The sequence below is a fragment of the Muscardinus avellanarius genome, assembly GCF_963383645.1.
Source record: "Muscardinus avellanarius genome assembly, chromosome: 8".
In the NCBI taxonomy this organism is placed as follows: domain Eukaryota; kingdom Metazoa; phylum Chordata; class Mammalia; order Rodentia; family Gliridae; genus Muscardinus; species Muscardinus avellanarius.
Genome location: NC_137794.1, coordinates 61,445,638 through 61,470,833, shown reverse-complemented (window position 1 = coordinate 61,470,833; position 25,196 = coordinate 61,445,638). Strand labels below are relative to the sequence as shown.

General features: G+C 37.7%; 1 protein-coding gene and 1 pseudogene across 2 annotated transcripts in view; one reads left to right on the top strand and one right to left on the bottom strand.

Moving 5' to 3' along the window:
* The window catches only part of PDSS2 (decaprenyl diphosphate synthase subunit 2), a gene marked incomplete at both ends in the record, with an annotated part of 286,459 nt that overhangs the window by 55,405 nt on the left and 205,858 nt on the right, over positions 1-25,196 (top strand). The window lies entirely within an intron of this gene.
* LOC308266363 (cytochrome c oxidase subunit 6B1-like) overlaps positions 1-25,196 on the bottom strand; it is a 64,138-nt pseudogene that overhangs the window by 38,162 nt on the left and 780 nt on the right. Inside the window, exon 2 of the transcript in view lies at positions 20,024-20,116. The product of the transcript in view is annotated as a cytochrome c oxidase subunit 6B1-like (transcript). The remainder of the gene's footprint in view (positions 1-20,023; positions 20,117-25,196) is intronic.

Below are 25,196 nucleotides of genomic sequence, written 5' to 3'. Positions count from 1 at the left end.
TCATTGGCATTAATTTGGTTAATGATGTGAGGTAAAAGTCTAGAGTATTGTTTTTTATAAATGCTTAGGTAAGCCGGGCGTGGTGGCGCACGCTTGTAATCCCAGAGCTTGGGAGGCGGAGACAGGAGGATTGCGCTGGTTCGGAGCCAGCCTCGCTGGTTTAAGAGACCCTGTTTCCACATAAAAAAAAGTTAAAAAATAGGTCTGGGAATGTAGCCCATGGGAGTGTAGCCCGAAGGAAGAAGGGCTTCCAGGAACCCCAGTACCACCAAAAATAAATAAATAAATAAATAAATAAATAAATAAATAAATAAATAAAATAAATGCTTAGGTATGCATTTGCCCCAAATACCCTTGAATGGCAAGACTCTTTTCCCTCGGATTATCTTGCCATGTAAGGATATATTTCTGTACTCTCAAACTCTGTTCCATTGATCTGTATGGCCATCCTCAAGCCATCTTCAAGTACTATACTGCCTTAAGTAAAGTTTAGGTGATGAAAGACCTTTAATCTTGTTCTTTATATTCAAGGTTGTTTTGTTTTGTTGAGGCTATTGTGGATAGAATTGTTTGCCTAATTTCTTTCTCCTGCGTTCACTGTTTCTGTATGGAAAAGCCATTGATTTTTTAATGGTAATTTCATATCTTGACAGTTTGCTAAACTTGTTTATCAGATCTAGAAGTCTTCTGGTGAAAACTTTACGTCTTTTAAGTATAGAATCATATAATCTGCAGAAAGTGATAATTTGACTTCTTCCTTTACTATTTCTATCCCTTTCATTTCTTTCTCTTGCCTAATTGTTCTGGCTAAAATTTCAAGCACTATATTGAATAGGAGTGGTGAGAATGGGCATCTCTGTCTGATTCCTGATTTTAGAGAAAAATCCTTTCAGTTTTCCCCTTTTGGTATGATGTTGGCTTTGAGTTTGTAGTATATAGCTTTTATTATGTTGAGGTGAGTTCCTTCTAACATTAGTTTTTTCCTAGCTTTATCATGAAGTGGTGTTGAATTTTGTCCAAGGCCTTTCCTGCTGCTATTGAGATGATCATGTTGTTTTTGTCCTTGATTCTGTTTACATAGTGTATTACATTCATTGATTTACAAATGTTTAACCATTCTTGCATCCCTGGGATGAAACCCACTTGACATTTTTGATATGATGTTGAATTCCATTTGCAAGTGTTTTGTTAAAGGTTTTTGCATCTATGCTCATTAAGGATATTGGTCTGTAATTATTTTTGCTTGATGTATTATCTGGTTTTGGTATCAGTGCGGCACTCGCTTTATAGACTGAATTTGTAAGTGCTTCCTCTCTTTCTATTTAATGGAATAATTTGAGGAGTATTGATGTTTAAAGATCTGGTAAAATTTAGCCATGAATTTATTAGTCTCTTCTTTGTTGGTTTTAATTTTTTATTTTAATTGCTTGATTTCATTGTTATTGGTCTGTTCAGGTTTTTTCTATCCTCTTGGTTTGGTAGTTCATATGCATCTAGGCATTTATCCATTTGTCTTACATTTTCCAATTTTTTGAAATACAGAGTTTTCAAAATAGTCTCTGATGGCCCTCTGGATTTCAGGAGTATCTGTTATAATATCCTTTTTTCTTCTTCTTTGTTGTTTCTTATTGTTTTGTTTTTGTTCTTGTGTGTGTGTTTGTTTCTTTGTTTGGTGGTACTGGGGTGGAACCCAGAGGCTTTCTACTTCCAGGCTATACTCCCAGACCCATTTTTATATTTTTGTTTGGAAACAGGGTCTCAGTAAGTTGCTGAAAGCCTCACTAAGTACCCGAGGCTGGCTTTGAACCTGTGAGATCCTCCTGTTTCAGCCTCCCAAGCGGGGATTACAAGGGTACGCCACCACGCCCGGCTTTGTTCTTGTGTGTTTGGTATTAAGATTGAACCCAGAGGCATTCTACCTACAAGCTACATCCCAACTCTTTTTGTTAAAACAGGATCTTGCAAAGTTGCTAAGGGTCTCCCTAAATTGTTGATGCTGGCCTTGAACCTGTAATCAGTCCCCTTGTGTTAGCTTCCCAAGGACTGGGATTGCAGATTTACATCATGTCCAGCTCTTTTAGCATATTAATTTGATCTTCTCTTTGTTTCTGTTAGTTTAGCTAAAGTATTATCAATCTTGTTTAACTTTTTAAAAAAAACAACTCTTTTTTAATTGATCCTTTTATATTTTTATTTCTCTTTTTTCATTAATTTTGGCTCTGATCTTTGGTTTAGGGATTGTATTGTTCTTGTTTTTCTAAGGCCTTGAGAAACATCATTAGGTTGTTTATTTGAGATCTTTCTCCTTCCCTCCCTCCCTTCTTCCTTCCTTCCTTCCTTCCTTCCTTCCTTCCTTCCTTCCTTCCTTCCTTCCTTTTTTGCAGTACTGGGGATGGAACCCAGGGTCATTCTACCTCAGAGCTACATCCCCAACCCTATTTTTTATAATTCTTTATTTTGAAACCAGGTCTCACTGAGTTGCAAAGGACCTCACTAAGTAGCTAAGGCTGTCCATAAACCGCAGTCCTCCAGTACCAGCCTCCCAAATGTTGGGATTACAAGCATGCGCCAGCACACCCAGCTATTTTTTTATTTTTTATGTAGTGATTCATAGCTATAAACATTTCTTTTAGAACTGCCTTCATTGTATCCCATAGGTTCTTAGAAGTTGTATTTCATAGGTTATATTTTTATTCTTGTTTGGCTCTAAAAATTTTAGTTTTCCCTGTATTTTATCAGTGACTCAGTCATCACTTGAAAGTATTGAATCTTCATGTGCCATATAGTTTCTGTAGTTTTCCTTGCTGTTGATTTCTAATTTCATTTCATTATGATCTGATGAATGCAAGGAATTAGAAATACAGTAGATTTAGCTGGGTATGAAAGCCAACATCTTACCTTCTATATTAATTTGGGGCTGGGAGTTACTTGGTGATAGAGCACTTGCTTAGCATATGTGAAACCCCGAGTTCAGTCCCCAGCAAAACACACACACACACACACACACACACACACACACACACACACACCTAACAATAAAAACTACATTAATTTATAGAATTAAACTACTCAACTGGTCTTAGTTTATATGACAAACACAAAGAGATATATTCCTAGACATGGGTGTATATCAAGAATGAAAGAGTGGTCCTCACTATTGACCCTGCAGGAATTAAAAGGACTAGAAGGGAATATTATAATCATCCATGTTCAAACAAATCAGACAAATTAGATAAAATGGACAAATTCCTAGTTATGTATTTTCAAACTGGCTCAAAAAGATATAAGAATATGAATAGATCTATAACAAATAATTTGTTTTTTTTAAGTAAGTTTATTTATTTATTTTTTTGGTGGTACTGGGGTTCCTGGAAACCCTTCTACCTCCAGGCTACAATCCCAGACCTATTTTTTTTTATATTTTTATTTAGAAACAGGGTCTCCTAAGCCAGCGCGGCTGGCTTTGAACCTTCGCCATCCTCCGGTCTCCGCCTCCCAAGTGCGGGGATTACAAGCTTGCGCCACCATGCCTGGCAGTAAGTTGATTTTTAAAATTAACCTTCTCACAAAGAAAAGCCTAGGCCCAGATGGGTTTTTTTGGCAGGTACTATTAGATATTTTGAAAATAAATATTGATTCTTCACGAAATCTCTCAGAAAGTAGAGAAAAACTCCCAACTCATTTTATGAGACCAGTACTACCCTAACACCAAAGAAATCATAAGAAGGTAACAGATTAGTATCCTTAATAGACAGAAAAATCCTCAACAATATTAGCAAACTGAATCCAGCAACATACCAAAAGGCCTATAAACTATGATTAAAGTGAGATTCATCCCAAGAATAGAGTTTTTAGTGATAAAAAATCAATTAATACAATGCTTATATTAATGGATTAAAATACAAAATAGATGTTACCATCTCAAAAAAGTGGAAAAATCACTTTAAAAATCCAGCACTTTCTGCACCGTGGAAACTCTCATTACAATGAGGAATTGAAGGAAACTTCTTCAGCCAACAAAAGACGTCTATGAGATACCTAGAGCCAAAAGTAAAGGGTAAAGCTTTTCCACCTAAGACTAGGAAAAAGGTAAAAAAGTCAGTCCCCCACCCCCACTGCTGAAATTCCCTGGCTAATCTGTTAATCTGCTATTTGCCCCAATCAGGGATGCTTATTTATATTTATGGAGCCACAAGCCATCTCTGTTTGCTTGCCACAGAGATCATTATTTTACTAACAGTGCTTCAAATCAAGTGAGTCCCACCTCTGGCAAAGATAAGAAAGCTGCTGGTTTTCATTGCCAACCCTGCTCCAACTCTGTTGACCCAGGGGATGGAGGTGGGAGGGTTTCTGACAGGTGTGTCTTCCACTCATACTGCTGCTAGCTGAAATTCAGGAGTTTTCATGAAGTCTGTATTCTTGGTTAAATTGCAGAGTACTCAAGTTACTGCTGATGATTGTTTTGTCCAGATTTATAGTTGATTGTGGGGGGTTAGGGGAGTGGACTGGGGATTCAAAACAATTTTTTGTTTTGAAACAGAATCTTGCTAAGTTGCTGAGGCTGGCCTCGAACCTATGATCCTTCAGTCTCAGCTTCCCAAGTACTGGGATTATAGGCATGGGCCACCATGCCCAGCTTATAGTTGATTTTTGAGGGAGAATTTGTCACAACTCATTTCATCATAATAATAGCTGGAAATATCTGTGCATTTTGAGTTATTTACGTAATTTATGTTACATGTGTGATCCTGTATTTTTATGTTATATAACTTATAATTAAGGTCTTGATTGCTTAGTGTTTTGGGGGAGAATTTAATTTCCATTGTGGAGAAACATAAGTCATTTGTTACATAAGATAATACTTTAGAGAAAAGACATTTGTAGGGTCACATAGAAAATATTTTTCTCAAAACACAAATTGAAAAATGTAATGGGCCAGAAAGCACCTATTATTGCAGAACTGTTTTCCTCTGTAGCTTGTGGCAGCATATTGCCTGTTATAGTTAACTAAAGAGTTCTTCATTAAATTAATTCTGTACCTGTGTAAAATGTCTATGATATGTACTTAAAGTTTAGATGCTATTTGTTTTTTCTATATTTATAGTTTTATTATCAATCATATTGTGTTTACTTTTAATATTTAGAATTATTTAAGGACTATCAAAGAAATTAAGCTTATTAATAACAGGTCTAATATCATTTGTCAAATTGTCATGTTTACTTTTGAAAAATGAGAATATTCTTTAAAATATGAAGCACTAGGAGACTGAGACAGGAGGATCACAGTTCGGAGGCCAGCCTCAGCAATTTAGCAAAACCCTGTTTCAAAATATAAAGTAAGCTGGGCGTGGTGACACACACTTGTAACCCCAGTACTTGGGAGACTGAACAACAGGAGGATGGCAGGTTTGTGACCAACCTCAGCTACTCAGTGAGACCTCTACAACTTAGCGAGACCCTATTTTAAAATAAAGAATACAAAATAGTGTTGGAGGTATAGCTCAGAGGTAGAATGCCCCTGGGTTCTATCCCTAGTACTGCAAATATATATATTAAATTAAAATAGGCCTGGGAATCTAGCTCAGGTAGAATGCCTCTGGGTTCAATTCCCAGTAAGTCCCCATACCCCACAAATGTGAAGCACCATTTTGTTAAAATTCTAACTTTTTTCACAGTGAAAAGTTTCCAACTAGGATTTGGGTATTTATTGTATATCATGAATATTATAATATATGTAAGTTATATCGTTAAATGCAAAATTGTTTGGCATTGCAGTTTTTCCAACTAAAAATAATTTGTCCTCTATATAAATCAGATATCGCTATACCTCTAACATTTGAAATTAAATTTCATGTACTTTAAAATGCTGTTCCTTAAGGGAACTACTGCCCAGTATGTAAATTCAGATATAGTGAATTATGTCCAAATTTCTAATGTTGGAGGTATCACTAAACCAATCAAAACAAAACAGTATTAAGAGAACTGTTCAGTCTGTAGGCATTCCTTTGTGAAAATAGACTGCTCTCTTACACTGTTAAAGAAACAAGTTGTTGAGTGTGAGAACTGGAGACCACTTGGTAACTTTTCAAGTGAAGTCAAAACCAAAATAAGCAGCACTGTCTTCATGAAGATTATGACTCCCAAATTCATCAGTTGTAGTCTGTTTTATTGTGTGTTTTCATTGTAGAACCTCTAGGTTCTTAGAAACATTTGATCCTAAGCCAATTCATGTTTAGTTACTGATTCAAATATTTCTTTCCATCTTTCTCCCCTGGTGTCTTCTTCCAGTGTATTTCCACGTGCCCTGTGCCCCACATTTTTAATGAGGTGTTTTCATTAAGAAGTGATTCTTCAGAGTCTCATGCTTTAGCAGGTATGACAGCTAGAGAAGACAGAATACAAAGGAAGATGTGTGAGACAGAGAAGGCCAGTATTTTTTTCTCTGTATATTAAACTGATAAAATAATACACTTGATCTTAGCCAAAAGGCTGGAGAAGAAATTCCCCTTTGTATATTATGTAGACTTGCTTGATCTAACACTGTAGCAATCTCCAGTATAATAAACCTTTAGTATAGTTGAGGTCTTTGGAAAGTATGAAATTTGATAATGGTTTTAGAATAACTTTTGGCTTACACAATTTATATACTAAGAATAAAACATGATAGATATTATATTGATTTTATTATATAGTAGTATTTTGACAACTTATGTGGCCCAAATATTGCTGTTGCAATAGCTAAATTACTTATTCTAGCCTGTTGCATTTTATTTTCTTCTTCTGTAAAAGCATGTTTTGGACTACATCATCCCTGCTGCTGTCCCAACTCTAATATCCTAAATTGCTTTTAATGAAACATAAAGATCCTGAAATGGTTTAAATGTTTATTTTCTTAGTGTTTATAGATGAGACAGTAAATACTTAGCAGGGGATAACCTTTTTTTCTCATGCTTTTTAAAACAAATCACATAAAATGTATTGAAATGTGCTGAATTTTGGAGTTTGATATGTGTGTGATTCCCTCCCCTACTTTTTAAAAGACGGATTATGTTTGTATCATTATTTCTTCATTTGAATATAAGTTATTAGTAAAGAAAGCTTGTTTAATTTTGTAAAGTCAAGATAAAAAGCTGTTCATTTATTCTTACATCCAAATAACATTTAAGATCTTTGGGGATTTGGGAAATGTCATATATGAACTTCAGTATTCTCCTGTTATCAGGACCATAGACAAATACCTTTGTATTAAATTAGACTCTGTAAAGCTAGGCATTATTTTCACATGCTAATGGATGGACTTTAAATTTGTATTTATTTTTAATCTATTGCCTAGAACTAAAATAAATTTGGATACCAGCAGCTCATAATAGTTAATAGCCTATATAAATGGGTCCCAAGACACCTCTTTTGTTATTATAAATGAAGCCCAATTATGTGTGCAGGAAGACAAGAGTTCCTGTTGATTCTCTGTCCTAGCACATCTCCCTGTCTCCTGTGTGCATATTTAAATGACATTAAGAAATGTTGTTTCCTCTTGTTTTCTGTCATCCCTAGAATTCTGCCAGACACACTTATTCTCTTTAATAGGTTGTTTGTTCCTAAATGCATTAGGGTGGCATTTTTCCTGTTCAGTGTGTTTTGAATTTTTTTTTTTTTTTAGAATTAAACCTCAATTATGTTGTTATGGGATTTGATGTAAAATTAACATCAGTTATAAGCACCAGATACACAAATAGCCAAATAAACTTTCTCAAAGAAAGAATAAATGTCTTATGGAAATTTTAATAGCCAATGGAAATGTAAAAAAAAAAAAAAAAAACAAATGTAGAAAACAATTCCATGGTCGCAGTTTATTCCCCAAGATTACTTAATTGTGCCTCTTTGTATTTTTCCATCACTGACAATTTAGAGAGTCTGTAGTTATTTGTATTTATTATTTCATATCAAGCAAATACATCATCGGTCTTCTTATAAATAATTTGGAAAGAGAAAACCAAATTGATAAAGAACGATTAACACAATCTATCATGTTAAGTGTCTTTCTAGAGGGTAGAATTTTGTCATGAATGTATGGCTTGAAATAATATGTGTGATCTATAGCATTCACTTCCATTCTTTTTAGATGACAGTGTATTAACAGGTTTTTTGAAACATGTTTTGAATATGTGCTGCAGAAGGATGTGGAAGGTATTCTTATCTCTGGAGGTTTCCCTGCTCCAGACACCTGAATTTTCATTACTTTTTGGTGATAGTTCTCAGGTCGTTCTTGAAAAAGAGAATATGGTATCTGTGAAATAATAAATGAGAACTACAACCCTGATCATTTCAGGCAGTTCTTCAGAATATCTGGTAAGTGCACAGGAAACCCAGAAATCATTTATTTTGTCCATTGGGGAGAATACATCACAACCAGCTGAAACACTGTAAGTGGATCCCCAAAGGGATGGAAATAAATTCACTTTTCACCAGTCTGCTTGATAATGACAGTCTGGCTAACAGGTAGACATTACTCTGGAATAGTTCATGGGGAAAGTTTGTTCACCCCTCGGTCATGTATTTTGTTGAATTCTTTTATAGTAAAATTTATTATACCAACTAGTTCAGGACAACATCTCTTTTTCTTCAGTTTTGTGTCTCTCTAATGAAAAGCAAATCTAGTACTGAACTGTGTGTCCTGTAGAGGTGAAATGGCAATTTGAGATCTCTTGCTCATTCAGGGCAAATAGAAACATGGGTCATGGCCCCCTAGGTCTTTGGTTGTTTTGTTTTGCCCTGGCTGCGTATTAGAATCACACCTGAGGCCATGTTTTTCCCAGTGCTGGGAATCAAACCTAAGTAAGGCCTTGCACATACTAAGCAAGCATGCTACTACTGAGCTATATTTGCAGCCTCTGAGAAATATTTTAAAATACTTACATATATCATCCCCCTCCACACACAAACACCTATGGCATAGGCTGGGATGTGAGTGTTATTAAGTCAAAGCTCTTAAGGTACTTCTGTTTCAGTGATAATCACTCTTAAATGGGCACTCTTAGAAGAAGCTAAGTTAAACTAAGAACACTCAGTGTCGTGCCCCACACTTTAAGAGCTGTAGACAAAGGCAAACTGAAGACCCTTAGGAAAGGCTTCTGGTTGCCAACCACTGAGGTAAGGATGCTTGCTCGCTGCTTGTTTGTGGAATGGATGAGCTTCATACCTGGTTGGAGATGCTGTAGTCTCATATTTGAAAAAAAAGACATGCTTTCTTAGGTACTCCAGGCAGAGATAATTTCTAAACTTGCATGATGGAAGAGTTTTTGGTAAACTATGAAGTTTACAGTAGTTTAAGATAATTTAGAAAACATTTCCCCACTTTTAAATCAAATGTAAATCTAGAACAGTTTCTACTCTACTAGTTTCAAAATCTGTTTGTGTGTGTGTATGTGTGTAAGTGTGTGTGTGTGTGTGTGTGTGTGTGTGTGTGTGTATGTGTTTTAATGGTGATTGAACTCAAAGGCATTCTACCTCTGAGCTATACCCCCAGCTCTTTTTAATTTTTGTTTTGAAACAGAATGCACTAGGTGGCTGAGACTTTTGCTAAGTTGCTGAGGCTGGGCTTGAACATTCAGCCCTCTTTTCTTGGCATCCCAGGTGTGTGCCACCATGCCCAGCTCTTAAAATCTTTAGAATTTTAAGAGCTGGAAAATTTTTGAACCACGATACATCACTCAAATTCACTCCTTTCACCAGTATTCATATCCCTTTTCTGTATTCCTATCCCATACACAGTGAAGTATCTCTTCTAGTGAACTTTTGTGTAAGAAACATACAAAGAGTTTATAAGTGATAAAAATCAGCAAATGTAGAGATATTTGCATGAAATAGGATTTTATGAGAGGGAGAATTTAGGACAAGTATCATTTACCAAATATTTAATGAGTATTATCAAAATAATTTACATAATTAAAATAATAAATACTGTCCCAACTTTTTTAGAGGTGAGCATTCTTTAACCTAGCTTGGAATATATATCAAGGCCTCTAAATGAGCTTAGTAAGATTACCAGTGCCTTGGTAGAGCTGTAGCCTCCTATATATCTAGCCTCTTCTGACTTCCAGATACACGCTTGCTACCTCTAGTGTGTAAATAATACATGCAGGAATTGACTGTTCAGACATTTTCTGCCAGACTAATTGCATTTATAACTTCTTGGCTGCTTTGGTTTTCTAGCAAATAGTACCTAGCAAGTGACCACAGTGGAATTCACAGCACCTGTGTTTCTAAAAGCCCCTGTTATGTACTGGCATGGAATCTGATTTTTAAACAAGTATTACCATTTTACCATTTGCCTTATAAACTATCATTTACTCTAAGAAAACTATTTGTGCTTCTTAATTTCTCATTTGTTCCTTAAGAAAAGATGGTAAAGGAGTATAATTACAAGGCTTTTATTATTTCAGTCCATTATTTGCTCTCATCAGATTCATATTTGTGGTTCTATGCCCTGCATGGCAAGTGCTGAGAAAACATTTGTGCAATGTCTTGCCAAGGAAGACTGTTGACTGTAAGGAGTATAGTGACTTCACTGTTCAAGATCTTCATGTGTTTATTAAAAGGGGTAATAAAAAAAACCCAGATACTAGTTAATTATATTCATTTGAATTACTTACTACATCTTGTGGTTAGTATATTAAATTTATTAAATCATTTAAGTGTGTTCAATACAGTATTACAGCAGTTATATTGATATACTGGCAAAGAAACAAACATGACCACTCTTTACCATCTGTTTATAATGCTATATAAAGAAGACCATGTTGGTTGTCATGGAAACTACATTTCCAAAACCACTGAGTGTTTGCTTAAATTCTCGAATCTTTTAAAGTCATAAGCTTTTTCCTGGGGGGGTGGGGGAAAGAATAGAAAAATGCATTAAAAAATTTCCAGTCATTTTCTAAAAGTCTTTTCTTGGTTAAATTCATTTATGTCTGGGCTGATATTTTGCCTCAGGATTTCATGAATTAAATTGAGGGACTTTTAATTTGAGAATCTTTGGTATTTTGAAGAACTAGGAAGAAAATGTTAACATAATCCTATTGAGGGGTGCCAGTTGTCTCATTTTTTGTGGTACTGGGGATGGAACCCTGGAATAATTCTACCTCCGAGCTACACCCACAGCCCTATTTTTTAGTCTTTTAATTTTGAAACAGGGTCTCACTGAGTTGTGAAGGGCCTCACTAAGTAGCTGAGGCTGTTCGCAAACTGAGATCCTCCGGTCTCTGCCTCCCAAATGCTGGGATTACAAGATGTGCCACCACGCCCAGCTGCCAATTGCCTTTTTATAGGCAAATACATTGCTTCTTCAGAAAAACCTTTTATTGGTATAACAATAAAAAGGAGCCTGAAAAGATAACAGAAATAATCACATAGCATCTGGGGAGGGAAAGTGGTTTTAATGTAATTACAATGGCTGACCATGTTTAGTTAGTGCTGTCATTTAGTTAGAGAAAAATGACAGCAAGAGGGTACTTGCCCTTAGAATCATTTAGACTTCTAAAAGTGTGGTTATTAAAGCATACTTTGTTATAATAATGAAATATAATCAGCTGATATTCCTGATGTTATGATTTAGATATAATATGTTCCCCAGAGGAGCTCATATGCAAGGCAATGCAGCCAGGTTCCAAGCTGGCGCATGACTAGGGAAGGTGGTCACAGGGAGCCTGGCTAGGGACTGTATCTCTGCTCAGACTCCAGCCCCCTTCTGCTTTCCAACCCCCTGAGTCTAGTGAAGCTCCTCCACCACTCCTTGCGGCAGCAGTTTCTGCCTTGAAGCCAGCTGAGTATGGACTAAACCTCTAAACTGTGAGCCAAATAAACTTTCTTCCTCCAAGTTGTGCTTGTTGGGTATTTTGGTTACAGCAATGAAAAAGCCAACTAAAATACCTGGGAATCTTGCCTAGGGAAGAAAGAAGTAAAATATATACTTACTAATCTAGAACTAATTTTCCCTAATCCAACCAAAATGATTTTGTACATCCAAATGTTTTGTTTATATAAACCTGGTTTCTATATAGGCTCAAAACGCTTTTTGCAATTTTCTTTGAAAAAAATTCTTTACTTTTCAGTGTCTTCAAAATTATTCTTGATATTTTTTACACTGGGGTAGATAAAATAGAATTGCATTTATTCCATCTTTCAATAAAGCCAAAAATCATTAACTATATGAGTAACAATAGTAATACTGATAATAGTAATAACTAGTGCATTTTCAGCACATAGTATGTGGTAGGGTATACAATTAGCATTGTATACCCTACCTGATTTTTTTCTTTATAATAATACTATATAGTTAGTCTTAGAAGTACACATGCATTGTCTAAGTCAGGGTTTCTCAAACTTGGTGCTTGTGGGTGACCCTTAGGAATGTTGTAGGGTTTTCAGAAACAATCTGGCCTCTACCCTCTAGATGCTAGTATTGTCCCCTCAGGCTTCAACAGTTGTAAATATTTGTAGATATTACTAAAGTCCTGTAGGGGAGGGTCACTCCCCTGAAAACCACTGCTCTATATGAGCCAGTCAACTTAATTTTTTCTTGCTAAACAATTGGCATACCACTGTTTAGTATCCACATCTGTTGCCCCTATCACCATCATTTCTAATACAAGCTACTTTCTGGTCTGATAACCTTCTTATATCCAGAATTTTGGACACTGTTTTGCAGTATAATGAAAGAAATGAAATAGTAGTTAGCATAAGTTGTACTAAAATTACATATTCATAAACAAGAATTTTTAGTAGAACTTTAGAATCTTCTACTGAGTTTAGTATATTAAACATATATTTGCATGTATTCATCTATAAATGCCAAGCCAAGGTTATTCTTTCTGGTTTTTCTATTACTAACCTGTGTAAGAATAATTAGATTTTTTTCTGTGATACTGAAAACTTCAAAAATGGTCAATCATAGGAGGATCAGCCAGTCTCAGTAACTTAGTGAGACCCTCACCAACTAAGTGGATATTTTTTAGTTTGTTTCAAACTAGAATAAAATAGGGCTAGGCTGGGGGTGTAGCTTAAAGGTAGAATGCTCCTGAGCTCAGTCCCCAGTACGAAAAAAAAATTGTCAAGGCTATGAAAGTCAGAGTGATTAAGAACTGTTCCAAATTAAAGGAAACAAAATAGACATGGCAAAGTAAATGCAGTGTATAATTCTGAACTAATCGTTTTTGCTATAAAAGATCTTCTTTGAATAATTGGTGAAATTTGTCAAGTGGAGTGATTTTAGGTGTAGTAGTATATTCTGTTGATTTTCTTTTCTTTTCTTTTCCCTTCGCATGTGCATGTTCATTCTTTCCCTGTACTATACCCCCAGCCCTTCTTTCTTTTTCTTTCTCTTCTTTTCTTTTTTCTTTCTTTCTTTCTTTCTTTTTTTTTTTTTTTTTTTTGTGGTCCTGGGGATGGAACCCAGGGGCTTTCTACCTCTGGGCTGCACTCCCAGACCTATTTTTTAATTTTATTTAGAAACAGGGCCTCAGTAAGTATCTATACGATCCTGTCTCAGCCACCCATGTACCAGGATTACAAGCATGCACCAGTACACCTGGCTCCCTTTTTTATTTTTTTATTTTGAAACAGGATCTCTCTAGTTACCAAGGGTCTCACTAAGTTGTCGAGGCTGGCCTTGAACTCGTGATCCTTCTGTCTCAGCCTTCCAAGTACTGGGATTACAGACATGAGCCACCATGCCTGGCTTGATTTCCTAGTTTTAATGGTTGTATTGTGGCTATTAAGAGTCTGTTCTTGTAGGATATACACTATTATGTATTTCAGGATGATAGGGTACCAGGTCAGCAATTGAATCTTAAATGCTTGAAGAAAATAAAAGTTCTTTGTTCTATACTTGCAACTTGCCCGAAAGTTTGAGATTATTTTTAAAGGGAGGCTGGGAAAACCTGTAGGTTCTAGAGTCCTCATACCTGGGTTAGAATCATGTTTCCAGCACTTACTACTTTTCTGCATTTTGATTTCCCCATCTGTAAAAATTAGGACAAAAATAGTACATTACAAACTTGTGTGAGGTTTGAGTAACTTTTTTTTAATAGTGGGACTTGACCCCAAGGGAGCTGTACCTTTGAGCTACACCCCCAGCCCTTTTTTATTTTTTATTTTGAAGCAGGGTTTTGCTGAGTTGCTGGGTCTGGGCTCAAAACTGTAATCCTCCTATCTCAGCTCCCAAGTACTGAGATGACAGGCATGTGCCACCATGACCAGCTAAACAACATTTTTTTTTTTTTAAGTACAAAGAGCCAGACACCATGGCATATTACGTATAGTCCAATATTTGGGAAGCTCAGACAAGAGGATTGTAAGTTCGAGGACAGCCTGGATAATTTAGCAAAACCCTCTCTTAAAATGAACAATAAAAAGGGCAAGGGGTGTAGCTCAGTGGAGAGAATCCCTGGATTCAATCCTCAGTCCCCAGCTCCATATTCATATACTAGGAGCTGTGCTTTCAATAGGCATTGGAGATTTTATTATTTGGGTTTATTACTTTTACCCTTCTAGGACAAAGTGGCCAAGATTAGATCCCTAATGTATTAATTAGTAGCATTTAGGCTCTTGGACTATTGTTTATTTGTTTTTGTGGTAAAGTAGCCTTTGTACTAACAGAAACATTTCAGTGTAAAAATATGAAGTAAACATCGTGCTACAGGTCAACATACTGAAATAAATGTAGATAGAGAATTTTTTTAAACTGGAGATTATGACCATCTCAAAGACGGTTGTCAGTGAGTTCAGATGAGAGGCACTTAGTCAGGGATACTGTGGTGAGTGAGACAGTCTTCCCTAGGTAGTTTACTGACAGTCTTGGTGAATGGGAGATTTCTTCCCAGACCCTGGACCTGCTGGGATAGAGCTGGAATAGAGCAAATGTTACTGTTTTCTGAGGCTCATCTTGAATAGGCTAACCTGTGTCTCTTCATTAAGGGTGCCATCGTATTTTTAGGTGCCATGTAATTGAAACTTTAAAAAACCGAATTATGCTTTTCTGTTGACACACATAATTTGAGAGAGGCTCCTCTTGCAGTAATCCTTCCCCTTTACTACCCCTGTTGGAGGCCATTCTAGATGTCTGTAAGGTCTTAGTGTTAATTGGGTGGCAACATTTGTAATTATGAGAGCTAATGGCTTTGAGCTTAGGCAGCTAATCATGGAATCTTTCTCTAGTGAAAACTCTGCACATGGGAAAGGCACGTAAGCACTCTGTGGCCCGCGGCCCCTGTCACTCTGGTTCCCTTAAGTCTTGGCCTTCTGTACCTTGAATCATATTGACTTTAGAAAAAGAAATGAGATTTCCTTAAAATTTTTGTACTTCTGAACCACCATGTTGCAGCAATATAATGTTATGTTTTTCCAGCCATTTTTTCAAACACATTTTTCTTGCTAAAGGCTGTCGTATTTCCTTTGCCATCCTCCCCCACCTAATTTGCCCTTGAGGTATTATCTATTTCTCTATAACATATACCACCCCCCAACTTGCTGAGTTTTGCTGGTTTCTTCCATCTGCTGTTATATCTATTACATTTGGCTTTCATTGCTTAGTAATATGTTATGTAAATGCTAGTCAAATGACCTTCTACATTTTTGTCCGTTTCAATTTGTTCAAATATAAATACTGTGTATTTTACACAATCATTAGCTAATAGGACTGATATTCCAGGTTCTAAATATTCATTACTTACATCAAGACATTCTACTTATATGAACATATCTACTTATAAGAGTGAGTAAAACCACAGAAAATGATTTAAAAAAAGATGAATCTGAGAGCAGTTGTGTTACATTTGAGAGGCAGAGTCTATTGAGACCGAGTCTGAGAGTTGAGAGAAGCACTCAGGGCTTGGAAACACTCGTTCTTGTTTGGTTGATTTACTCTGCACAGACGGACTGTGACGGTGGGAAGTGTGATTCACAGTGCATTAGCTCTTAGCCAGTGTCACTGCTTGAGTGGTGCTGAGTCTCGTGTGTCTGTGCAGGATAATGAAACCTGTATTCCAACACTTAATTTTTCTATCCCCTTGCCTCAACATTAAATTGATCTTTTAAAAATATGAGCAAAGGGGGTCTGTACATAAAAATTACATGTGAGTCATTTTAAGAGTAACCAAAATGCTAGGGTTTTTTTTTTTTTTTAATGGCTTCACTTCATTCTATTAGTATTTTAAACAACTCATCAGTTATCTTTTTAGTTGGAGAAATATCTGTTGTTGGTTTCTGGTGGTATGTTTAATTTTGAGGTGGCTGGCCACAAATGTGATCATTTATAACATTATTTTATACTTTTCACTTCCATCATATTTCAGTAAATGACTAATGGTTAGTAGCCATTTCTGAAAAGCTCCTTGCTTGATTTTCCCCCTGCTCAATAACCCCTACACCCTACCCCCGTTTTATTCTCTCCTTCCTTTTTTCTTTTTCTTTTCTTTTCTTTTTTTTTCTTTTTTTTTTTTTTCCAGGCACCTGTCTTCTACCACATGCCCATCAAACCTAATTGCAGCTTCGGGAGGACTTTGGTGAGGCAGTTTCTTGGCCCTGCTGTGCCTTGGGGATTTAATTCTGGTGGGATGTGCCTTGGCCCTGGAGCCATGTCAATGACTGCTGTAGCTCCCAGATTCTAAAGGCTGGTCACCTCGGGCCCTAAAGTTGTTTCAAGTCTAGTACAATTAGGCTCAGGATAGATATGGCAGTAATAATACAATTTGGGTCATTTTGTCAATGGAAATTAACCTCCCGTTCTCCTGCTAATTTTATATATAAAATTTGTGATATACAGGCTATTATTAGTTTCTCTAAAACTATAGTGTTTTAAAACCATTTTCTTATTAATTTGTTTCTTTTATAACTGAATAAAATCACTGTTATCAAATTGCTAAATATATACGTTTTTAACATCTCTTTTTTGATACCATTTAAACTTTGGCCCTCTGTCTAAATCTTAGAAAAATTAAAGGTGAAATGTGGGAGCTCAAAAGCTATTCAACGTGAGCTCTGGAGCTCATTAACTATGGGTTAGTTTTTTTTCTTCCAATGAGAAAAACAGCTGATCTGCCTTTTATTTTTATTTTTTAAAATATAGTCATTTTCTCCAGACTTAAAAAGAGAGCTATACTCGTGTATGCAGCCAGAAAAACAAATCACCCTTAATCCAGAAATCCGTTGACACTTGTTCACATTCAGTAGTATTTTCTTCCTATTGTGTTTCTTTCATACTTTGAAGAAAATATTTCAAACACGCAGAAAAATGCAAGACTATCTTGTGTATTGAACCCTGTATAATGAATGACACCCAGATTTGAAATGTTAATCTTTTCCCATATTTCTAGTTTTTGTCCATGGGCTTGTTTGTATGTGTGTGTATCTATATATATTTATGCATATTTTAAAAACATAATTGAGATGTTATGTATACAATTTTATATTATTTTTGTTTAACTTTTTTTTTTTGCCATGTTATGATTTTTTTCCCCTCTCTTTTTGTGGTGTTGCTGATAGAACCTAGGTCCTCTTACATGCTAGGGAATCATTCTACCAGTGATCAATACCTGCAACCCACGACATTTTTTAATGCTTTGTTACAATGCTAAATTTGTGCAAGTGTATGGACAGATTTTCTGTTTTTAAAGGTGATAATTTTATTTTTATTAAATTTTACATTATATTTTTAGATTTTTTAACTTTATCATATTTTATGACTTAAGTCACTGATTTTTTTTAAGAAATGGCAACTGCAACTCATTAATGGGTCACAAAATCAATTTAGCAGATTGCAGTCAGCATTAAAAAAAAATGGTATGAAAGACCAGAGTATTTCTGTTTCTTTGGCAAAGATCTACATATCATAGTCAGTCTTCCTATTTCAGTTGTCTGCATGTTTTTTGTGGTTTTTTTTTTTTTGTGGTACTAGGAATGAACATAGTGGCACTTTACTACTGACTTATACTCCCAACTCTTTTATTATTTTTTATTTTGAGATAAGGTCTTGCAAAGTTACCCATGCTGCCCTTGAACTTGTGATCCTCCTGCCTCAGCCTCCCAAGTAGCTGGGGTTATAGGCATGCACCACCATGCCCAGCTAATTATAACACACACACACACACACACACACACACACACACACACACACACACACAGCACTAGGGGTGAAACCCAGTTGCATTCTATCTTGGAGCTATACCCCAGCCCTTTTTATTTTTTATTTTGAAACAGGGTCTTGCTAAGTCATTGAGGCTGGCCTTGAACCTGTTAGGAGGATTCATTCTTTCCACTCAGCTTTATATTAGGGGGTTTGAACCTACGTGTGGGTGATGATCTTTTGGAAGTAATAAGTCGTTTTTATCAATACTGAATTATAACTTTATCAAGTGACTATAATTAAGAGCATCAGTATAAATTAGAGTTCTAAATTCTTAAGCTTAAATCTCAAAAGTGTCTTCCTTTCTCACCTTGGCTGTCCATCTGTTCAAAGTGAGGGCAACTTTATCTCAGAAGCACTAATGCAGGGTGAAATCAGACCGTTCTCCCAAGTGAAGAAACACTTAGTTCTTTCTAAAACCTAAGGAATCGATCCTTTGATGTGGCATAATTTTTATCAATAGTATTTTTTAACGTAGTTTTTATTTTCGTTGTGTGTGTGTGTTTCTGAGGATTGAACTCTGGAGCAATCTACGTCTGAGCTACACCCCCAGCCCTGTTTTGTTCTTTTACTTTGAAACAGGGTTTCACTAAGTTAGCTGACTGCGAACCCAAGATCCTCCTGTCTCAACTACCCAAGTAGTAGGACTACAAGTGTGCACCACCACGCCCAGCTAACAACAAAGTATTAAAATAACAAATCTCAGCATATGTTTTGGAATGTGTCGGGGCATTTCATGTGGACAGTTGTTACGCTTTAGGAAGAGGAACCCAGGAGTTCAGCGCTGAATGGTTGACGGTGGCAAATGGATAACAAGGAGCCATAACAAAGTTTGGCAGTAGGTCTGTTTGGGGGAGATGCGTAAGATGGAGCGCCTGCAGCCCTAATTCTTGAAGCTGGTCGTTCTCTCCTCTTCCCCTTTTTCTTTTCTTTTCCTTTTTTGTGATACTTGGGATGGAACCCAGGGTCATTCTACCTCCAAGCTATACCCCCTAGTCCTGTTTTTTATGCTTTGTTTTGAAATACGGTCTCACTGAGTTGCAAAGGGCCTCACTAAGTAGCTGAGATTGGCCTCAAACCCCAATCCTCCTGTCTCAGCCTCCCAAATGCTGGGATTACAAGCGTGCGCCACCATGCTTGCTCATCTTCCCCTCTTTCAAGACCTGTTCTGTATCAGCTATGCTTTGGGTTCAGGCATGCCAGATGATTCTGCTTGAGTGCTCCCATGGTTTTGCAGCCTTGTGAGGGAGTGCTATGCGCAGTAATTAAATGGTAAGGCTGCACAGAATAAACGAGCTGGGCTGGCAGGTCCAAATTCTGTTTACTCCTGACAATTTTATTACTAATTGACTAATGTGACTAGTAATTATTTAACTTTTTAAAGCCTCCTTTCTAATTTCCCTAGTTTGTAAAGAGATATTATTAGTTGTTTTTGCATAGTTTTTATGAGAAAACAGCACATGCCTGGCATCTATGTCCTTGTTGTCAACTGCCAAACTAGAGGTTTATATTAAGTACCATAAAAGCCCATGGAAGAGGCAACTACTGGCCTTAAGTTTCTCATTTCTCACACTGCACTGTTGGAATTCTCTGCCCCCACTTGCATGTGTATAGAGGCTTCTTTACCTGTCTCTTTGAGACCCCTCTTATTTATTTGTGGACATAATAATGCATTCTTTAACGTTGGTTACTCATCCTTCCTTAGTTCCTGAAGCATAGGAATTCTCCAAGATTTCTTTCCTCTGTCTTTCCCTTTTTTTCTTCACCCTTGCTCTTCCTTTCCTTCCCTCCCCTTCCTTTGTCTTCACTTCTCTTCCATTCAAAAGCTCATCCATCAGTTCCTACTGTTTCGGCCATCGCTTCTATGAAGATGCTTTCCAAATCTATATCCACAGCATTTCCAGCTGCCTGCTGGGCATCTCCATCTGGAGGTCCTTCCTGTATTCAACATTAACATATCCAAAACTGAACTCATTATTTCCCCATTAGCTCTTCTTTTTTCCAATTCCTACTAACTGCAGCATCATCACCTCCAGTGCACAGGTTTCGGTCTTGCCTATGCTTTGCCCCTCCACCCCTTCCCTATGTCTCCCTCATTTAGGCAGTTGGCTGGGCTAGCCTGGCCCACCACCCAAGCTGCTTCCACCATTCAGCTTTTCTTCTCCATCCCTGGTGCTCCTACCCCGATTTAAGCCCTCATTACCTCCCACCTGGGCTACTGGACGAGGCTCCTCCTAATTAATTGTGTCTCCTCACTCCTCCTTTCCTTTGCACCCAAACACGACTGCCAGAATAACAGATTAGGCCCAGAGTAACAGGTTTAGTCTTTATCTCTAATCACATCATTCCCTTGCTGACAGAACATCCATGCCTCCAGACTGCCTGCAGAACCAAGTCCAGGCTTGAAACCTGATTTCCAGGCCTTCATTTTTTGAGCCTGTCGGTTTTTCTGGGCATGTTTACCTACACCTTGCCTGAATGGATAGCCCTATGGCTCCTGAACCTGCTCCCCGTTCTCTGCCTTCTTGACACTGCTTTTCCTGTCTCTCACTCCTGATACTCCCTTTCTTTCACTCCAGTAACTCCAATGCCATTCCCAGGCCTCTTCCCTTCTCTACTCAAGGAAATCTGAACATCTTTCAACCTGTACCATGAGGGCCACCTCTACCAAGAGGCAACTTCCTCGGTGTACGGATTCCAGTTTGTTATTTTGCCTTTGCTGTATGTTCCTTTGATCAATATATATTCAAGTGTCTTATAAATTTACTATTATTGCTGCTTTCTTACAGCTCTTATTTTCTTGTAGACCTCTCACACTTGGTACATTTATATAGAAATGTAATTCAAGAGGATATATGAAAGAGTACCATGGCAGTGATCTGAGAATTTGATATAGTTACACAATCGAGTTTAAAAAAAGAATTAGAGTTAATAGCTGTGGAAAATAGGATGCAGTTAAGAACTGTAGTTGGCATCTGAAACATAAAATGGAAGGATGTGTTGCTGGCTTGCTCAAAGTGTACCTACTCAGTCTTTATGTACATGGAATTGTCTATCTATTAAGATACTAGGATTATTCCTCCATTGTAAGCCTAGAGCAGAATTTTAGAAAAAGCAAAGTTTCTTCCTCTCAAAATTTAGCTTAGAAAGCCAGGCATGGTGACGCACACTTGTAATCCCAGTACTTGGGAGGCTGAGACAGGAGGATCTCAAGTGTACAGGTTGTGGCCAGCCTCAGCTACTTAGTGAGCCTCTCCGCAATTTAGTGAGGCTGTTTTTTTTTTGTTGTTGTTGTTTGTTTGGGTTTTTTTTTTTTTTTTTTTGGTGGTACTGGGGTTTCTGGAAGCCCTTCTACCTCCGGGCTACACTCCCAGACCTATTTTTTATACTTTTTATTTGGAAACAGTCTCCTAAGCCAGCGCGCGCAGCTGGCTTCAAACCGAACCTGCACGATCCTCCTGTCTCCGCCTCCCAAGCGCGGGGATTACAAGCGTGCGCCACCACGCCCTGCCAATGAGGCTGTTTTAAACAAAGAATGAAAAACATCTGGGAGTGTAGCTCAAAGGTAGAATGCCCCTGGATTCAATCCCTGTTTTCATACACAATCAAAAATGTTTAGCTTATAGACTTTTCAGAATAATACAATTATTTATTTATTTATTTATTTATTTGCAGTAATGGGAATGGAACACAGGGGCCTTCTACCTCCGAGCTATATCTCCAGCCCTATCTTTTATTCTTTATTTTGAAACAGGGTCTTGATGAGTTGCAAAGAGTCTCACTAAGTAGCTGCAGCTGGCCACGAACCACGATCTTCCTGTCGTAGCCTCCCAATTACTGGGATTAAGGCATGTACCACCACGCCCAGCCTAGAATAATACAATTTTAAATCAGTAATATATTTATATTACCAAATCTTGTAGGACTGACTATGTACTATGCAATATCTATTTGGACTGAATCAAAATGTTATTTTAGGTTTAACACACGTCTAGATGTCCACCAAGCTAGCCCCGTATTTCTCACTGAATATTGTAAAAGTCTTCTATTTGGACTCCTTATACCCATTTGATTTCTGTTTTTACTCTCCATCTAAGTCACTTTCCACATCCACAACAGAGGATTTGTTTTAAAAAAATCTTATCAGCTGGGCGTGGTGGCGCACGCTTGTAATCCCAGCATTCAGGAGGCTTAGACCAGAGGATCACGGTTCGTGGACAGCCTCAGCAACTCAGTGAGACCCCGTTTCAAAATAAAGAATAAAAAATAGGGCAGGGGGTGTAGCTCGGAGGTCGAATGCTCCTGGGTTCCATCCCCAGACCTGCAAAAATAAATAAATAAATAAATAAATAATAAAAATTTAAAAAATCTTATGCTTAATGAAATGCTACCATGCCTTCACATAGTTCTTTGGATGAAAAGCAAATGTCTTCCCATGGCCTGTTCAGCCTGTATGGATCAATCCTGGCCTGCCCCAGTGCTCTCAGCCCGTTCTTGTGCTGTCAATACACTCCTCCTACCAGTTCTCTTCCCACAGCCCTCTTTACATCATTTCTTCCTTTATCATTTCTTCAAAGAGGCGTTTGGCTTACCTGATGAAGTTAGTTCCTTTATTAGAAACTTTCATGCTACGATCTCCCTTTCCCCTTTGTAGCATCTACTGCCATTGCAGTTTTACATTGATTTATGACCTTTCATTATTTATGATCAGTCTCTTCCACTAAACTGTAAGATTCACAAGTTCCATGCCTGGTTGTGCTGGCCGCTGCACCTGTGCATAGGGCTTCTTGTAGAGAGGGTGCTCAATTTATATTGGGTGAATGAATGCTAAAATCTTTTACCACAACTAAAAGAAAAATTCTGTAGACCTTTAGTGGTAAAGGCTATAAGATAATATTGCTTTCATCTATCATATGTTGATGGTAGTAAAGACTAAATTTTTATTAGATATATTGTAGAATATTAGATAATTAAATGTAGTGAGGTTATATAAGATCAGTGGAAAAAAAAACCCAAATATCAAATAGTCCAGATTTCTACTGAATGTGTCAGAGGCTATATAGCTTCTTAATTTATTTTTGGTAATGGGGATGAACCTAGGAGCATTCTACCTCCGAGCTACTCCCCTGCCCTTTAAAACATTTTTTATTTTTTGAAACAGGGTCTTAGTTGCTGAAGATCTCAACTAAATTGATGAGACTGGCCTCAAACCTTAGAGCCTCCTGTCTCAGTCTCCCAAGTACTGGGATTACAGGTGTATTTCACCACGCCTGGTGCTGTGCATCATCTCCTCCTCCTCCTCCTCCTCCTCCTCCTCCTCCTCCTCCTCCTCCTCCTCCTCCTCCTCTTCTTCTTCTTCTTCTTCTTCTTCTTCTTCTTCTTCTTCTTCTTCTTCTTGTGGTGCTGGGGTTCCTGGAAACCCTTCTACCTCTGGGCTACACTCCCAGACCTATTTTGTACTTTTTATTTGGAAACAGGGTCTCTTAAGCCAGCGCGGCTGACTTTGAACCTGCGCGATCCTCCTGTCTCCGCCTCTCACGCGTGGGGATTACAAGCCTGCGCCACCATGCCTGGCTGTGCATCTTCTTAAACATATCCAGCCCAGCAAAAAGGGCTCAGCATCACCAGCACTGGTTTTTCTTGTCTTCATGTAGAACTGAAACTGACCTAGTGTAATTTTTCTCCATTGATGTCAGTCTCTAAAGTAATACTTACCAGGTCTGTCTTCTGTCTATGGAAACCTTTCAGATGAATAGAGAGTGCTTTTCCCTGTCCCTCATTTCACAAACTGTACTTCTGCCATGTTGGTGCTGGCAACGCCTTGGTTCCCCTTTCTCCTTCAAGCCTCCACACATCATTTCTCTCTCCAGAACACTTCTTCCCCACATATGCCCCGCTGTCTACTCCCCTGCCACATCTTCCTCGGTTTTAGCTCTCTGGAGGTCTCCTTGACCCTCAGTGGGCTATGTTAGGTGCTGCTTCTCTATGTTCCCACAGCCGTGTGCATCTCCTAAAGCAGCCTGTGTCATGTTTTATTGTGATTTCTTCATCCAGACTGGAATCTTCAAGAAGGGGGACCACCTTTCGCCATTGTGTCCTCCGCCGCTTGTTTAGCCTCATGCCAGACACGTCATGAACATTTGGTGCATTTTTGACTGAACAAATCTGAGAACATCAACGTTACCATTTTCTAAGCTAGTTTTCATTTATGTGGCAATATAGGTTGAGTATAATTTATCCAAAATCTTTGGGACCAGAAATGTTTCCAATTCCCCCTGGATTTTGGAATATTGGCACAGATTTCCCTAATCCAAAAATACGAAATCCAGAATGCTCAGAAACTTGAAACTTCGGCAACCTGTATGTGATTTCATCATCTTCTGGATGTGCTTCAGCTTGTCAGTGTCTCTCCTTAAGAAAGACACAGAATAGACCCAGTGTTCCAGGGGAAAGACAATCTGGACTGTATGAAACATATTATCCCTGTAAGTTTTGAATCCCACGGGGATCTTTATTCCATGCTCAGGAGCAAAATTTCTTACTCACTTTGGGTGAGAGCTAACTTTTGTGCTATGGGTGTTAATGGTTTATAACAATGCTATTTTCAAGGTGTTAATGAAGTGAATTTAAAGAAATGGTGTTTTGGAAACAGTTCTTTAATTTACCTAAGCTGTTGATCTGTCCTTCAGGTTGTTAACTCCTGTTTTATGTGAAGATTAATGGTCAGAAGTGTGCTTTCTGAATGCTCTCTCAGTATAATTTTTCTTTTTTTTGGATGGAGGAGCATACTGGGGATTGAATCCAGAGGTGCTCTACCCCTGAGTTACATCCCCAGTCATTTTTTGTTTTTTATTTTGAAACCAGCTCTTATTCAGTTGCTGGGGCTGGCCTCAGACTTGCAATCCTTCCTTTCTCAGCCTCTGGAAGTGGCTGGGATTACAGTTGTACACCACTGTGCCTGGTGTTCATTACATTTTCTTTTCCTGAACTTTTCAGTATTGAAAGGGATGTTTCAGTG